General features: G+C 44.3%; 1 protein-coding gene across 2 annotated transcripts in view; it reads right to left on the bottom strand.

Annotated features, from left to right (window-relative positions):
- Positions 1 to 6,737, bottom strand: part of SLC6A1 (solute carrier family 6 member 1) — a 59,864-nt gene extending 53,127 nt beyond the window's left edge. The window contains exon 1 of one of the 2 annotated variants that reach the window (XM_064668146.1): positions 6,624 to 6,737. The gene's annotated coding sequence lies outside the window, so the exon portion shown is untranslated. The remainder of the gene's footprint in view (positions 1 to 6,623) is intronic. The other variant, XM_064668147.1, reaches the window with a different exon arrangement.
- Positions 6,738 to 17,781: the final 11,044 nt, after the last annotated feature.

The following is a 17,781-nucleotide window of genomic DNA, read 5'->3' on the forward strand; positions in this document are numbered from 1 at the left end:
GCTGCTATTCAGCTCTGGGACAGATTTTGAATTCTGCTCGTGTTTGACAGCCAGTGAAATCAATGGAATTAAGTTCAAGTCATTTGTACCACTTAAGCCCACAAAGAAGATTAACATATTTAATCATATAGGTTCCTGCTATTAAATAGTTTGCAAAAGGAAAAGGCATGGAATTTTCCATCTGCGCCTTCCCTTTGGAACCTGCCCAACAAGCACGCACAACTCTACTTTTCCTGCTCGTTGAGACGGGGAAAACTCTGTTTTCACAGAGAGGAAATGGAGAGATGACCCAGGAGTGCTTAAACTGCTCTTCCTTTTCGTGTGCTTCAACTCAGGGATGGCTGTTTCCTTCCAGTTCAAGTGCAGCTTCTGCGTCATCCTCCCGTACGTGACCAGCAAGGGACGCTAAAATGGGACTGTGAGGTGAAGCAAAGCAGCACACACAGCTGAGGAAGATGACATTGTGTTACCCTGAAGCCCATCTGCTAAGCTAGAGAGGATCTATCACACATGAGCAGTAAGATCCTTGAGGAATGATAATTTTTTTTTTTTCAGAAATGTTAAAGCCCTGTTCAAATAATCCCAGTTAATTTTAATTTCGGAAGGTTAGATAGTCCTCAGAATTTTCTCTAATTGCACATTCCTCAGAATAGACTCCTCTGGTTGCTCTGTAATCAAATCATAATTAAAGCATCTGTGTCATTTTATCTATCTCTTCCTGCTATTTGTAGCATTTACAGAAGGCAACAAAGATGCAGCATGCAAAAATTTCAGCACCAAGGCTCATAATCAGGGCAATAATAGGAATTTGTGCTAGTGTGACTGTCTGAGTGTCTCCTTAGGCTTTCATTAGCCTTTAAAAACAATTGAGGAAGAGAAGAATACTAAACAGTGCCCCCCTTGTTATGGCCACAACTGGAGGCCATGTTTTATTCCTGTGATACTTGTTTTTAAAACAGCTCCCTCGTTTCATCTCGGCTTCTCTGAGAAAACAGTCATGTGGGGAAACACTTGTAGCCTGAAATTAAGGGAGTTGTTAAATTGCAACAACACCTTGAGAGAGGAAAGTATTTTCTCTTTGAGCACTGTGTCGGTTGTCAGACCAAGTCCCCAGGACGTTTCAGCCAGGAAAAAGATCCCAAACAAAAGCAACCCCCAGTCAAAGTGATTCCCTGAGCTGTGTCACAGAACCCCCAGAGGAACTAATCCCGGGGTTCAGAGGGGATTGGGGATGGTTTGCTCCCTCCACCTTCAAATGCGAATTATAAGTCACGTTCAGAAGAAAACTGTTTGCATGAACTCTGCAAACTTTTCCCCTCCAACACCCACCCCTGTGAAGGGATGAAAACACTGAACAAGCTTCTCTGGGGAGAGACTTTGCATCGGGAGCTCGGTTTAATCTATTTTACTTCAGAAAGAGGGGGAGGTGGGAAATCATAATTCCCTGCACAAGGGGAGTTCAACATCAGACTGGGAGAATTTCCTTACAAATTTCTAGTTTGTGTTGAAAGGAATACATTGACTGGTAACTGAAAGCATCTGTTTTTCAAAAGAAAATTTTGTGATGTGTTTATTCCCCACTGATATGACTTTTTCTTCCTTTGTTCTATATTAGATTTTACTCTTGTTACACAATTTTACAACTGGTAGAAAGAGCACTGAATTTCACTGTATGTTTTCCATTACACATTAAAATAATTGTTATTTTACACAGAAAAGATTCAATTTTTCAATAAAGATTACTCTAAGGCAGAGCTTCAGACCAAAATCATCACTAAGTTTGCTCTCAACATATCACATTTTTAAAAATATGAAGATCAAAACTGGAATAAAATCAAAGTTTTCCAGCTCAATAAATCAATGTATTCATGGTTTTTAAAATAACTTCTATTCTTGAACAATGAACTCTCTCAGAAATTATTGTGATTTTGGAATAATTGATATATTCTGTGACTCTGTGACCGCAAATATGTTTAAATAGAAGCCTTATCATATCCAATAGATAATGTTAGCTACCACATCTGGATTGACTTTATTCCTTTTAGGGGTTTTGTTGCTGGGTTTTTGGGGTGTTTTTTTTGCAGCTTGTTTTTTTTCTGTGTTAGTGTTTTGGGTTTTTCCCCTAAGCAGACAACGGTGGCACATCGGAATTGCTACAGATAAGTCAAGCACGGGACTTGTGAGGCACCAAAGCGATTACTCAAAGCACTGGATCAATCGCAGCTGAAGGCAGAGGATTTGTACCTGTTACACCTCCTGGGTTCCCTGCACCCACAGGGCCCTTTTGTACCAGAGCTGTCATTAACCGAACAAAGCAGAACTGCTGCTGAAACAGTGGCATTTTCTTGCACATCAGAGTAGCGACACCGAGCTATCGGGATGTTAATGACACGGTTTGGGTCCTTTTCCTTGGGGAAAAGCCAAAGCATGACCTCCCAGGCTGATGTTGTTCCAGCTGACTGAGGCAGCGTTTAGTCCGGGCTTTGCAGATGACATCAGCCCCGCTGAGGACGTGGGCAGCGCCTTCTGGGCTCACGAGCTGCACGTTGGCCACATCTTGAACAATTAAAATGCGTTTGTGCAAAAAAATTTAAAAACAAACAAACAAACCAACCACCAAACCAAACAATTAAACAAACCCGGAGGGTTTCTTGTAGAGGAACATTTTGTTGTTCATAGCACGCCGTGAGACTTTCCTTCTTCAAGTGCCTTCGTCAGAGAAAGGAGGGCAGAATATTCATACAAAAATACACTTCTGTTATTTTCCTTCCTAGTGTATAAGGGACAAATCCTGTCTGAGTTCTGTGTTCAGGTTTTTTTTCCATCAGTAAAGAAGATCCAGATGTAGATGCATTTACTTATCACACTACCTTTCAGTCTGACGGAACAAAGCACATTTCGAACATCCAACTGCCAGTCTTGCCCCTATAAAAGGCTCACAAAAGTGGCCTGCAAAAGTTTCAGATTTTATAGGTTTTATTTTCCCCTTAAAAATCTACGTTAAAAAAAAAAAAATCCAATAATCCACTTGGTAGTTCGTTCTATTCTCTCACAGAGCTTAGGACAGAAGCAGAAGTTGGGGCTGAAACGCTGGCTGTCCTCACACTGCCAGTCACAGGACATGCTTCTGGAAGCAGGGGAACAAAATGTCTCAGTTGCTGGAAGTTCTGAAGCATTTCGACTGTGGTTTATTTAAGCCAGATACCAGACAATTCACCCGTGATCTGAGCACAGTTTAGTCTTGCGGTAGATAACAAAAATCTAACGATTGCACCTGCTATTGCTGTCCTTGCCTCGTCCATTGTTTTACTGAGCCTCTGCAACGACAGACCTTGGGTGTTAAGTGAGCTCTGTCACGACTTGGAACGTTCACCGTCTTTCTCTATTTGGCCACGTCTCCGCTGTCTTCGCCTGTTCAAAGGTCAGAACTGCAGCATCAACCTTCCTCTGCAAGCATTCGGGAAGGCTCTGAGGTGCACTGCTTTCTGCACTTTATGTAACCAAATGTGTCACCGCGTTTAGAGCACAACCATGCAAATGTCACAGATGACCATCTAACAGGCAGTGGAAAGGCACAGATATATCCTCAAGTCCAAATTCATTTCTCATCTCCAATGTTCAAGGCAATCATGAGTTAGAAGAAATCACGGCAAGTAGAAAAATCCTAAGATAACTTGAAAAGAAATTGTCACCAAGGATTCTCTTCAGAGATAATATTTTTTTTCCAAATCACTTGTTCCGTAGTTGAGTCATCCCAGAAAGAACCTAAAGCTTGTGGAAATTTGTCACTGCATATAGGACGATGAGTGCAGAGTTCTTACGGATTATCTAGAAATTTCCTTTTTGCAGCTGGAGCTTGGTTTGCACTTAAGCGGTGAATAGATTCGAATACACAAAAACATCTTCTCCCACCGCCTCCCTACTTGTTCCCACTCCTCGTGTTCAATTACTACTGTGTTACACTTAATAGTGCCATCAGCACTGCAGTGCTTCAGCAATAATAGAAGCACCACCTCGGCAATCGGTTTCTTCAGTAAACACATTAACCACTCGTCCATGCTAACAAACCATTGTTTACTTTTGAAATATGTTTTAGCAACCTACAATACTCATGAATCGAGTGAGATCGGTTTATGCAGCCTCTGAATGTTATGAGACAGACCCAGCTTTTAACTTTACCAAACAAAACTACATGTTAGCAAAGTGCACGTTAAAATTGCTTCATTTCTCCCTTTTCCACAGGCATATGGAACAGTAAGATTTACACACCTAAAATACACACAGACCTGTCTGGGATATTTCAAACTCACTGGGTGTGAAGAAATTCCCAACAGCAAAACGATTTATCAGGGAAACAACAACCTAGAATTCAAGCAGACTCATTCTCATACGGACACACACAATAAAAGTAAACTGTAAAAACTAGCAGTCCATGCTGATCATCATCAAATGACAACACTTATACCTTTAACCTCAGAAGAAACCAAAGTCATCAATTCTATAAACTCTAAATATTTAAAACTCTCTTACATGGACTTCCCTACGATGGCAGTGCTGCTATTAAAATACTTCAAACGTATCAATTGTTAAGTTATGTTACCTAATTAGAAAAATAATTCTGAGCTGTCTTCAGTACCATTCAATACCACTCTTAACATGGCATCAACGTGGCAATTTCTGACGGATTTCATCCATTTACCATTAGAGACGAAATTTATTTTGGCAACTGAAACAGCCTATGTTTTCTCTGTGCCCCCTGCCCTGCCTGAAGCAGATACACGACACATTAAGTGAGTTGATTCTCAACGGTGTTGAAGTGTCTTTGAAATTCAAGTCACTTTCGCACCTGCACAGGAATTTAATAACTCCAAGCTTTAAATCACTGCTCTCCATATCCGGAACTCCACATTTAAAACATAAACTGCCAAGTTCCTCAGGTTTTGAAAAGACCAGGAGCAGCCACTGTCCCTTTAATGTTCCACCTCGTCTCCAAAAGGAATGTCTTTTTACTAGAGCTCAGTGTGATTCACTGGAATTTGCCAGGCAGGTCAGGAAATCCCCTGAAGCAGAGAAAGAATATTAAAGAGATGGGACATGTATATCAAATCTTATTACTGTTCTCTTATGAGAATCAATCAAGTGAAAGGATGTGATGATGTCATTATGACATCATTGACTTTGGGATTAGAAATTCATAGCTACTTAGCAACCAAAGCTGTCCAATACAGAAGTAAGAGATTCAGTGGAAGATGTTATCATCTGACCCACTTACTGCAAAATAAATATTTGTCAGTTCTTGCTCAAGACTTTATAAGAGATACAATAACTTAAGGACATCTATGTTTCAAGAGCAGAATATTAGAAATGAAACCTCTCTGAACCTTTTCTATTAATATCCATTTTTTTACCTCCTAACAGCTAATGTAGGTTTCATCACAGTCGTCTTCTTTCTCACTTTCCCACAGATCTAAGCCCTAAAAACGCATAAAGAAAAACCTTGTGCTAAACAGACTTTATTATTTTAAGAACTACAAGCTCAATCAGAAACTCAAACCTCGTATAGTCAAGGGAGACTAACATAATTGGCATAAAAATGCAAGCTTAGAAAGCATGCTTATTTCATTAAAGTAAGCTGGAAATATCCAGTTGATGAGCTCCGGTATCTGTCAGAAATTCCAGCCAAAACAAAAAAGAAAGAGCTTTGTGCATGAAAAAAGAATTGGTCACGCTACTTCTGTGGCTATTTCTGGGACCTGAAAGGGTTTGATGCCCGGAATCTATGCCTGACCTGATTTTCTTTAAAGTTCACTCGTCTCTGTTGAAAATACAGTTTAAACGAGTCCTAAAGCAACCGAGCAAAGCCCGCAGACGAACTGAAATTATAACTAAACCTTTAAATCCATTCCCAACAAGCCAGAAACAGAGTATTGGGCTGACACTTCGTGTTTCCACATCCTGCTAGGGACAAACCGAGAGCACGGGGACGCATTTAATATCAAACGAAAGAAAATAAAACACTCCACCTTCTGGAAATAACTTTTATTAATAAGGTGAGGCCGTTCCAGGTTGGAATGGGGCGGGGGCCCCGCGCTCCCGGGAGCGCCCGCAGACCCCGCAGACCCCCGCCGGTCCCGCTCCACCGCACCGACAGCGCTGCGGGAAGGCGCACACGGACCGGGGAAGGCTCCGCAGACCCCAAATAGAGCTGCCCGTGCCCGTGGCCGCCGTGTCACCACCAGCCCGGCGCTCCCGCACCGCCGCCAGCGCGGCGGCAACAGGCGGCCGCTTCCCGGGCCATTCCCGGGGGGATTCACCCCCGCCGCCCCCGGCCCCTCCGCGCCCCGCTCGGCTCCCCGCAGGGGCTCCGCCGCCCTCCGAGAGGATGCCGCCTCAGCCTCCATCGCCCGGGGCGGCTGCGGCCCCCACCAGCATCCCGGCAGCATCTCAGCATCCCGGCAGCATCTCAGCATCCCGGCAGCATCCCAGCATCCCGGCATCCCGGCATCCCGGCGGGAAGGGCGCGGGGCACCGCGATGTCCCCCCCGCGGGGCAGGGGAGCGCCGCCCGCCCGTCTCGGGGCCGCGGGGAAGGGCTGAAGTTCGCGTTCGAAGGCGCACACCTACCTGCCGCCGCGGCGGAGGAAAAGGAGAAGGAAGAGGAGCTGGAGGTGCCGCTGTCGCCGCCGCCCGTCCCGAGCCGCCGGTGCTGCCCTCCCCGAGCGATATTAATGTTCATTTAAAGCTCGGCGCCCGCCGCTCCGCCGCGCCCTCCCCGCACGGCAGCGCCCGAGCGGGCTGGGGGCCGGGCCCGCACCGCCCCTGCCCGCCCCCTGCCCGCCCCTCGGGAGCCGCGGGTCCCCCCGGGCACGGCTGAGCCCCCTGGGGCCGCCTGAGCCCCCTCGGGGCCCGGGCAGGCTGAGACCCCTCATCTCAGTGTGAAACGACGCCTCCTGACCCAATTCACTCCTTTCCACCCGCGGAGACTCGAGGGTCGTGCCGGGCAGATCCCATCCGGGGGCTGGTTCCCCTCAACTGGTTCCGCATCAGCCCGACTGAACCAAAGTTGAACGAAGTAATTGAGAGCAGCAAGTCTGGTGAGCCAGTGGAGCCTGACAGCCCTCTGAGCGAGTCTGGGTCATGTGTGTTACCAAGTGGAAAGTTGTTTCAAACAGGGGTGCTCAGAACTGTGCTCTGAAAGTGCCAAAGCGCAGGTGCGTTCCCAAGCTCCCCCCAAAATTTCTGAAGTGTAGGGGAAGAAGTGGTCAGAATCTCCCTGTTGCTGGGATCCTGCTCAGTTTGGTGTCCCCTCAGTGTGAGATCTGCATCCCTGGGCACCCCTCTCCTGACAGTTTGCTCCAGGCCGGGCCAAGAGCAGGTGGGTTCACGGCAGTGGGACGTGCCAGAGAAGCACTGCCATGTCCCAGGGGAGGCAGGGCAAGTGCTCTCTGGTGTCACTCCCTGCTCACCAGGACAGCCACAGCTCAGATCCCCAGTGAAAGTCAACAGCTGGAAGAAGAAACTGTGGCTCCTTTGACTTCCCAGGTGACTCCCTGAAGTGGGTGACAGTGGCCAGAGTATTGAACCCAGAGAACACCTTCTAGAGAAAGTCTCAGGGTGAGCTGGCTTCTTTTGCAGGAGGAATAAAGTGACCATCAATGCAGTTGCATCAGGAATCAATCCCCTGTCCTGTCCTGTATGGCTCACTGCATTCAAACCATTCACAATCTCTACAAAGATCTTTGTCTCAGGACACACCAAATCAGTAACAAAACCAGCAACATGCATTGCACTCTCATCCGCTCGTTGAGTCAGGAAGACCTGGCTTCCTTCTTTTCCTTCCTGGAGGAGGTTTTTGATTATCACTTACTCCACCAATGGGTTACAAACCCACGCCAAATATTTGCCTATTTTAGTTATGTCTGCATTGCTCAGTGTGAATTTAAGGATGATGTGTGAACTAACGTTTAATACTTGATAATCACACAACAATAGAAACACGAACACTTATGTTTGTTACTGGGACACATCTCCTAAAATGGGCTAATTACCATTTTGAAGCACAGCTAATTGTGCAGAGGTTGCCAGATTGCTCAAAATCTTCCATGACTTGCTTTTAAGTTTTAATGGAGAAAATATGTTAGCAGAGTTTAGCATTGTTGCCCATTAATTACAAGGAGTATTTATGCTGAGAGTAATAATTGGATTGTCCTGTAATCTACCATAATAATCAGGAATTTTCTTTGACCATGTGGCTTGGAAAGGTAATGGGTAACGATATTCCAGGTGATTTATAGATGGGCAATGAGTAACTACTGCTCTGGCATCTCTATCATTACTTCAGGGTTACAGATTTTGCTACTGATTAGCACTTGATTATCCCTTGTACTCATCACAATCCTATTGCCCTTGTGTTTTGGCTAAGTATTGGTTCTGATTGACTTGGCATTTTTAAAATATAGGATATATTCAGTTGTTTAGACCTGCTCTCAGAGTAGCACTAATTGATTATGTGGTTCACTTGCAGCTGGATGTTAAATAGGAGAGTCACCTTTCTGTGGGCTTGGGCTTGCCATGAGCACTGGTGACAATGCAGTGGGGTTGGATGTCTTTTGCCTCAGTGATAATTTGCTGCAGAAATGTCAAAACTACCACCTGAAAAGTCACTACATGAACTGAGCATGGACAGCCACAGGGAGAAGATTTTGTGCCACTTCTCGCTTTTGATGCAGTACTTTAGCCTAGATGTGTTTCTTTATACTGGAAAGCTCTGATTTTGCAGAATAAGTTGACATTCTGTGAGGGAATTAAGGGAAATTACATAAATAGCCAGCGGTGGACAGGGTAAAATGCTAGCACAGTTATTCCCAAATTGTTGCTCATGAGCTGCTGGTCAGTGTGTGTGATCTGCATTCCAGCAGTGCACCTGTATTAAGACAGTAGGTTTCAAAATCACCTGAATTCTGTTGGCTCTGATTATGGTCCATGAGAGATATGGAAAGTTAAAATTACCCTGCTGTTCTGATATTAGAGAACAAGTCCTATGAGAAGCAGCTGAGGGAGCTGGGGTTGTTTAGCTTGGAGAAAAGGAGGCTCAGAGGAGACTTTCACTCTCCACAACTAAATGTAGTGAGGTGGGTATGAGTCTCTTTTCCCAAGTGTTAAGAGATAGAACAAGAGGAAACAGCCTGAAGTTGTGCCAGGGGATGTTTAGAAAGGAATTATGTGTTTTGGAGGCAATGTCATAATCTCTAAATATTTAAGCTTTAACTGCTAGGAGAGTTGTGACATGGGCCAGTGGAAAGATTTGTTCAAAATTGGATGTCATGCTTCAGTTCATTGACTTGAAAAAGTTCTGCTGCTGCTCCACCAAAACTCAGAGCTTTGAGGTGCAGCAGTTATACCAGCTTAGAAGAAGGCATGGAGACATGTCCAGATTAACTTTAAACTAAAAACCATGAGATTAAAGCATAGATTTCAGCACAGGCTGCACAGGCTTGTGATGGTCTTGACACTTACCCTGCTCTTGGTACCCACAGGTAGAGACTCCTGTCTGTCCACTGAACACCTCGAGTATCTGAGTTGTAATCAGCTCTTCTATGCTGCAGAGTTACTCAAAAATCATCTAAGAAAAAGGAGCTCCTGCTAAAAGCAGCTCTTGTGGGGGAGGAAAACTATGGTTTCCCCTGAGTTTCCCCCAGATTATTTATAAATGTGCTAGGCTTTGCCTGCTGTGTTGGCAAGCTGGTGAGTCAGAAGCACATATCTCGGGGAATCTGTTGGGTGTGTGGTGCCTGGATGCACAGGCCTGGCTCCCTGGGGTGTAACTGTGTGCTGACTCCCCTCCAGGACATTATTAGGGGGGCCTGGGCTTGGCTGCATGTGCCCAGTAAGAAGGGTCTGAGTCTGGAGCACCCCACTGTCGAGTCAGTTCTCTGAAGAGACCTAAGATCCCACGTGGCACAAGGTTGCTAATGGGACTGAACTGTCTGCTGCAGGAATTCAGTGTAACCTGGGCTACCTGAAGAGCCCAACAGAGTACACTTGGCAAGAAACATCACTGAGGCTTTGTCTTGGCAATCTAAGGGCAATATTAGGGATTCGAGGGCTGAAACCCTAAACATAATAGTCCACTTGAGGAAACTGAAACGTGAGTGTAGGGTGGAAGCTGTTACCTGCAGGCCTGAAGGGAGATGACAGTGGCACTGATAAGTACAAAGCAACTCAGCACTTGCTTTGGCAGGTTTAAGACCTACTGCTGTCTCTGTGTTTGCACCAGTTTTAATACTGCTAAATCTTGCAAGCTACAGTGCTGCATTTGTGATGCTGCTCTAGATGACATGATAAACAGACTGTTGCTCTGATCATTCTATTTGTCAACTGCTTAAACAATTCCAGAGTGTACCAGGGATGTGGTCATGGCACCAAGCCTGCCAGAGTCCAAGGAGTGTTTGGATTATACTCTCAGGTGCATGGTGTGACTCTTGGGGATGGTCCTGAGCAGGGCTAAGAGATGATACTTTTGGGTCCCTTCCAACACAGCATATTCTGAGGTTCTGTAATTCTGTGATTCCCAAAAGGTAGCTGTTTTTTCTGCCAAGAGGAAAACACGTCCCCATGGTCACTGTTGGTTGGTTTTGGGGTTTTGCTTCTTATTTTTCAATATTGCCACTTTTGATGGTTGGATATCAGGTAGGAATTTACTCAGAGCAGATAAAAATCACACACTCAGTAACACACCCTATTCAAGCACCGTATCCTGCAGTAGCAATTAGCCTTTGCTGCTAATAGTTAATAAGCTGTCAAGGCTCGTGGTCATTACTGGTTGTAAGACACCAGATCTCAACCTAATTTGTGCTCCTTAGGCGTGATCTTCAAGCATGAAGTGGAGAAGCTGGGAAAAGAAAAGGTCCTGTTGCCATTTTTGAGTAAGTTGCAAAAGCACTTCTGACACGCCGGGTCAGCACAGGGCAACTAAGAGTCACTGTCTTTTTGCAGGATCCTTGGGCATGAGCAAGAACACTGAGCCTGGTCAGCATCCCCTCAGCTGTTCAGGTGACAGTAAGGGGTACAGCAAAAGGAGTTAACAAGGAAAGGACTGAACTCAACAGTTTTTAGAACTGGTTGCCCAGACTCCCCCAGGCAGTGCTGTGGACGTTGCTTTCCTGAAGTATCTCCACCATCAGCAACCTCTCTGTTGTGAGTGTTGGCTTTGGGAGGACCAAAGGCAGCTTCTGCAAGCTCAGGAAGTTTGGAGCCTGATCCAAAGCACCCTGAACTCAGTGGGGAAAAAGTTTCTTGTTGACTTTGGACTTTGGAGCAGGTCCCTGATAATAATTGCATTGGAGCTCAGCCATGGTGATTGCTATTAGAGCTATGATTTGGCCTTGACAGATGAAGATAAATAATCTAATGATTATTATAGCACTTATTTTTGCATTTCTATGGCATTAAAAGGCATTCATAACACTTCATTATATTTTTACATCTCAAAGAAATAAAGTTGGCTTGAGTTGTGTTTTAAAAAATAGCTTACATCTGTCTTGGCTCTCAAGAGTGGTTATTGGGCCTCAATAACATCTGGAAGGGAAAGAAAACTATTGCATACAAGGAGAGATGCTAAGTATAGCAGGGACAAAAGATTTGAACCTCTCATCAAAGCATTCAACAAAGGGTGAAAAGAGACTATAGAGGCCCTGTATGGCTGAGGAAGTAGCAAAAGCCAGTTTCATCAGGGACAATAGTTGTGAAGGTGGTGGCAGTGCCAATGTTTCCTGTCATCCAAAAAAGTTTTCAAAATTTCCCCCTTCAACACACTCTGCTTCAAACCAGCAGGGATCCTAGCTCCTAGCATTAAGGCTGATTTTACAGTTTATTGATGTTAGCTGAAGAGATTATTTTTAAAATGCAATTAATATCCTTTTCCTACTGCAAACCACGCCAAATTAATCCGGGACAAGCCATGATTTTTTTTTTCCTTCCAACCAGAAGTCTGTTGGGTGCTCTCTGGAAACAAGAGGACCTTGCTGCCTAGGAAGGCATCTTCTCACACAAAAATAGGTATCATATGGCTGGCCACAGGACCTCACAAATCCTGGGGAGAGAAGCTGCTTCCCAGACTGTGTGGGTGGAGTATGGGGGGAACTCACTCCTCTAGATCACGAGAAGAAAAGAGGAAAAGAGCAGTTCCACATACTTTTTCTTTTTTTTTTTAGTTTTAAACTGCTTCTTAAGTTATGGGTGACCAGCACAAAGGAATCAGTGAGACCTTAGACCTTTCTTCTCCACACAAAACACATTGTTTTGAAATATAGTTTTCTGACTGCAGGGCAGTGGTGTCAGGATTTGGACCTGTGCATACCCTTCTAGTCTATAGCAAACCATTTTTATTTTTATTTTTTTTCTGAAAGCTTTTCAAATTGACTTTTTCAGATATTGAAAACTTGAGAAATCCAAAGGCCTTTGTACTCAGGTCATTGATCGTTGCCCCCTTGAGCTTTCCTGGACCTCATCTGTGGGAAATATGCTCAGGAATGCACTAAGTCAGTGGAGTGAATTCTTTTATACCACTTAATTGAGTCTCATCAGCATGTTTCTCCTGTTTGTGCAGCTGATATCATGCTGTGTTGAGGCAGTGTGGTTTGCTGAGCAGAATCATAAGCTTTGAATATATATATGTGTATATACAAATATATACATATATATTGGTTGGTGTGAATGAAGTTTGCCTTCTTGCTCACACAGAGGGGAAATAAAGCCCTGGAAGGATGACTGGATAAGCAAAAGGTCCGTCCTTCACATGCTCTTGAACAACTTTAAAGGATGCAAAAAGCAACATTATACTTTCCTGTCTCAAGAAGCACATTTTTCCCCATGAGATGGAGGCAAATCTCATCCCTGTAACACTTCTATATATCAAAGCCCTCAGTTTATAGTGTTCCTTGAAGATGAAGGTGATAGTTGTTCAATGCATGATTGGCAAACCTGCCTCCAGATTTCACACCTCAAGAAGATATCATTACAAAAAAGAGAAACCAAGTTCTTCTCTCAAAGCATCAAATGCATAACCTTTTTTTGTTATTGTTCTTTTTAAGCTACAGTAAGGGAGGCAATGCAAAAGCTTACACACTTTAAGGTTAAATACAAGAATTTCTGTTTCAAACCAGTTTGCCAAAAGAAGGAGAGTATCCCTAAGTACATACCTATGCATAGGACCTGATTTTCTGAGACAAGGGAATTTTCTAGACTCTAAATTCAAGGGACTATTTGGTGGAGCTGTGGGAATAAGAGTAGTGAGAAGGAACATTTCTGTTACCAACTCAGAGGAGATATCCTAGAAAGTGCAAGATGACTGAAAACAGAACAAGAAATGGAGTCTCAGTTGAATTCTGTGTTATTCAGCCAAACAAAACTTTGATCTTTCTCTACAAAGAAAGACTACTTCGAGGTAATATCATCCCTTACTTACCTCCTAACAAGCAACCAACTTAACATAATCAATCATACAAAAAACTTGTAAAAGGAACTTTGAAAAGAGAGCCCTCTAATCTGTGACAGGATAATTTCTTTTTCACCAGGAGCCACATATGCTGTGCTGTGTGAACTTGTTGAGGTGAAGAACTGAGTAACATTCAAAGCAATACTAGACATTCATATGAATGCTAAAAACATTCACAGTTATGAAACAAATGTAGAAATAGATATACTTTGAAAGATATTAAAAATGATCAAAGATTTAATTTGGGATTTACACTGGGATTATCAGGACAAAATCTTCCACAGTGGAAGTTCTACCATCTTCTTTTGGTAATTGGACATACTGTTTCTGGAGTTGGGATACTCTCATCCATGTGCCAGGCATTGACATTGGTTCACAAATACAAATATTAAAATCTTAACACTGATTTTGTATGTAGAGTCATTTAATGGATTTAGTGACATTCTAGGAGCCTGCCAGCATTTTGTATTTTCTTCTGGCACTGTGACTTTATTCAGTGGTGTGTTTGCAATGTCTGTTCGGGATAGTTATGCAAATTAATTAGTTCTAGCTCAGTAGCACAGTATTTTCAATATTTTGATGTTTCTTTTTATTAATCTTTCTCTAGTATGCTATTTCCTCCAGTAGACTGTTCATATAACTTTTAAAGTCACCTGAAGACTCTGGATTCCCATCAGCCCCCTGTTTCAGTGGTGGTGTGGCTTTGCAGTTTATCTCTTTAAATTGGCTTGGAGATTGTCTCTGAATTGATTTGGCTCTTTCCTTCAGTCTTCAAACCCAAGGCAATAAACATCAGAAGGCAATGGGGACCAGTTCCCTGGGAGCAATACCAGCCTGTGGCTACTCCAGTGCTGGGAACAGTGCCATGGAAGGTTCAGATAAAACAAAACTGGAGCCTGGCTGTTCTGGTGCAAGTATTTTTTGTTCTTCCTCTCAGCAGAGGAAGAACATTAAGCCCCACTGTTCTGGCTGTGTCTCACTACATTCTGCCTGCCCCGTATTTTCCTTGCAGCTGTAATTGTTCCTTGTGTCCTACTGTAATGCTTTGGGCTGAGACAGAGTTAGTTTTCTTCACAGTACCTGGTGTGGTGCTCTTTCCTTTTGGATTTGTGACCAAAAGAGTTTTGAGAACCTCAGGATGTTTTAGCTCCTGGTGAACAGTACTTACCCCAAGGCCTTCTCTCTTTCTTACCCCCCCAGCAAGGAGACTGAGGGTGCACAAGAAATTGGGAGTGTACACAGCCCAGAGAGCTGAGCCCAGCTGACCAGAGGGATATTCCATTCCAGATGATCCCGTGCTCAGGAATAAAAAGTGGAGAAAAGGAGGAGATGGGGTGGAGGACATTCAGAATTATGGCATTTGTCTTCCCAAGTAACAATTGCTCAGCACGAAGCCCTGCTTTCCTGGATGGCTACACATCTGCCTCCCAATGGGATATAGGGAATTAATTCCTTGTCTTGCTTTAGTTGTGCACGCAGCTGTTGCTTTGCCTGTGAAACTCTGTTTATGCCAACCCACGAATTTTCTCCCTTCAGACTGATAGGCTGCATTGATCCCAGTTTGCAGGGTGGGAATACCACAGCAAAGCCAGAGTTCTAAATAAGTGAGGACTGTACGTATTCCACTGTCACTTATGAAGCTGTTGCTTGATTTGTAGTAAATATTAGCTACAGGGAAGTTTGTGTCGTGGTTTTTTTCCTCTCCCATGGGTGTGATCTCTGTGCAAGGAAGTCCCATCCAGCAGGACTACAGGCACAAGAGCAGATACTGCCACTTATGCAGCTTTTGAGAAGGGCTGTTCAGTGAATGTGACTTTAAATTTGAGGTTCCATTTATGTGAGAAAAATGGAGGAAGTGAACAGTAGCAGCTGGAAATATATTTTGATTACACTCTGAATAATTTCCTGGGGAGAGGGTAAGGCACTTTCATTTTGCAAAAACGGGCTACAGTATTTCTTGTCTTCTTCTGAAGTTTTCAAAGCTGTATCCTTGCAAAGACATTGAAGGCCTCCATAATGAATTTTCTGTTTATTTTGGGACCTATCTCTAACCCTGACTGTCAGATTGGTAGCCCACCAACAAAGCATTTTACAAACAGCCTGACCATTCTGCTGATGTTCTTTTGAGGTGGCCATGGGTGCCTGATAAATGGGAGGCCCCTTGCAAAAGCAGCCCTAAAATCGATTTTAGCAGGAAGAATAGGAGGGAGAGGTGAAAAGCAATTAAGCAGCTAAAAGAGAATTGATTTTCGTTGGGAAAATTAACAGGTATTAGTATTCCTGTGTTGATTTGGATTCTACTGATGATGGTGATTGTATGGTTCTATTAGTACAGAGTCTCATATTTTATTAATATCCGTATGAATTTATGAAGAAATAGTTTTATGTGTTGAAAAAAACCCCAAAACACATCATATGTGCACACACTCAGACACACATATCCCAGCAGGAGTTAATGTTAAAAACACATTGGAAGCCAGCACTCTTTTTCTAGTATGGTAAGAAAATTGATTTTAAAAAGTCTCTACAATTCTTACCCTATAATTTCCTGGTCAGCACACACTCCAGTCCTGTAGCAGAGGCTGGAAAAACAACAGCAGCAGTTTGGAAAAGGGAATCTCTGTTCCCCATGCCATCTTATCACTCCATCATCCTAACTCAAAAAAGATAGAGGTATAAAAAGAACAAGCAAGCAAGATCTGTGAGCTGTTCTTCCAAAGTGGCACTGTTATCTTATTCTAGGGCAAGAGTACTTTTGTATTAAATCTGCAGGCAGAAATGTGTGTGCCTGTGCCTGTGCAGACTTTGTGGCACATGAACTGTCTGTCTGTCTGACAGCTACACGACTGGCTTACACAGAACTCTGTCCAGTGCTTCTGGAAATGTTGTTTTGCCTGGGCACGCAGCAATCCTGACACACAGAGCTCGTGCCAGGAAACAGGCTGGGCTCTCATGGATTTCTGGACACCCTCCAGATGTGTGAGGAGCTCAGGGGAAAAGGCAGCTCTGTCGACTTTCTCCAAGAACTCAGAGATCTCGTTCAAAAAGGGGGAGTTCTCAAATCCCAGCCAGGGCAGCTTGTTTGTGCAGAACCAACAAACACACCCGGGGGGCTGCAGGATTTGTCAGGATTTGTCAGTCCATTCTGGACCTGTGCTCGTTGCTGAACTGGGTAGGCTTTGCCAGTCTAGGAGGAAAATGATGCAGTAGAGCTTAATGTGTTTCCTCCTGCCCTTCCTTCAGTGAGGGAAAGTGTCTCTTTAGTGCTCACCAGCAAGTGTTTCTTGTGAGACTGCCCAGGGCAAAGGCACAGCCTCATGATCTGGGGAAGGGCCTCTATCCTGCTGCCTCACAACCAGACAGTGGCTTCTCCCAGTCCCTCCTCCAGGGAGGTAGGGGTACCAAGTCTTAGCTTTCCTGCCCTTGCCAGTGCCACTCAGCAGCCACAGAGAAGCCTCATTCTCTTAATCCAGTAAGCTTCTGGGAGGAAATAATGGTGTAAACCCCACCTTGTTTAAGCAGCCTGAAAATCCTTCTAAACTCATCCATAGATAAGCTTTTTGAGTGTGTCTTCTGACCTTCATTATGTGCCCACTGTGCAGATACATCAGCCTCACCCACAACAGCCAAGCCATCTGTGCTAGAGTTCAAACACTACCAATACTACAGATTTTGGGTGGGTATCACAGCAGGTGGGTGTGTGGGGAAACAATTGCCTTAAGGAATGAAAAAAGCCACGAAACCCTGACAGAACTATCACCATAAACAAGTAAAAGCAGTCAGCTCTTCCCAGATCTTTTTCATCTTTCTCTCTTCCCCCACACGTCAGGGAGCACTGGCACTCATGCTGTGATTTTTCACTGAGGCAGCACTGGGTGACATTTCCCTCTGTTGTTATTTACAATCATTTGATAATCACCCAACCACGTTCCTGCAGAACCAATGGAAATGCCTGGACTTTCATTAATGGCCACGCTGCACGTTGGCCAGCTTTTCTGGCCCTGTGGGTTATCCAGCACAGGTTATACCTGGGCAGCAGCCATGGGTTACGTGTGAGATCCACGTGGAAAGAGGCTCCAGGAGGTTTTTAAAGGTGAGGGGTGGCATTGCTTTCCAGCAGTCTCAGCTACCCATTACCTCAGGACTCTGACTGAGCCTCAAGCAATCCAGTCAATACCTCATTAGCTGACTTCAACAACAACACTGCTGCTGGTCCCTGGAGGTCCCTGTGCCATGGGACACACTGGGACTGCTCCATCTTCCCTCGCAGCTTCTCCTCTAGCTTAC

The sequence above is a fragment of the Pseudopipra pipra genome, chromosome 11, assembly GCF_036250125.1.
Source record: "Pseudopipra pipra isolate bDixPip1 chromosome 11, bDixPip1.hap1, whole genome shotgun sequence".
Classification (NCBI taxonomy): domain Eukaryota; kingdom Metazoa; phylum Chordata; class Aves; order Passeriformes; family Pipridae; genus Pseudopipra; species Pseudopipra pipra.